The sequence below is a fragment of the Elephantulus edwardii genome, unplaced genomic scaffold (assembly GCF_000299155.1).
Source record: "Elephantulus edwardii isolate Elephantulus edwardi_28Jun2011 unplaced genomic scaffold, EleEdw1.0 scaffold00466, whole genome shotgun sequence".
Lineage (NCBI taxonomy): Eukaryota > Metazoa > Chordata > Mammalia > Macroscelidea > Macroscelididae > Elephantulus > Elephantulus edwardii.
In genome coordinates this window covers 366,213-366,813 of record NW_006400216.1, presented here as the reverse complement: position 1 = coordinate 366,813, position 601 = coordinate 366,213, and positions in this window count along the sequence as shown.

Sequence of the window (601 nt, the reverse complement as noted above, 5' to 3'; positions counted from 1 at the left end):
ATCTAGATCTAGATATAGATCTAGATCTAGATATATAGATATATATATCTTCCATTTTAAAAAATCACTATTAAAAAATGGGGGGGGAAGCTAGGGAAAAAACGTTGTATGCAACGTTTTTTCAAGTATCATATATCCCAAGACTTTAGTCATATGTTTCTATGGAATTTAATGTAAATCTAAGTAAAATGATGTCTTTGAACATGGTAAAAAAAAGAAATGCTTGCCTCCAAGAAGCCACCGTTTTCACTTTCTCCTGGGCAGATCTGTTTGTTTTCTTGGTGGTACATGGTATGTTCAACACTCTTCTCCAATACCACAATTTTTGCCATCCTTAGTCGTTGTCTAGTTCTCTGATAGTGTAGACCATGGCCTGGATCAGGTGCACCTTAGTCTCTAGACAAACATCGTAGTTTTTAGCACTCTGGAGAGGTCCCTGGCAGCAAATTTTCACAGTGCAATTTGTCTTTTGATTTCCTGACTCCTAGTGCCAGGAATGTTGATTGTGGACCTGAGCAAGATCAAATTGCTAACAATCTCAATCTCTTCTACATCTATCATGGTGCTATCAATTGGCTCAGTGCTGAGAATCTTTGTTTTC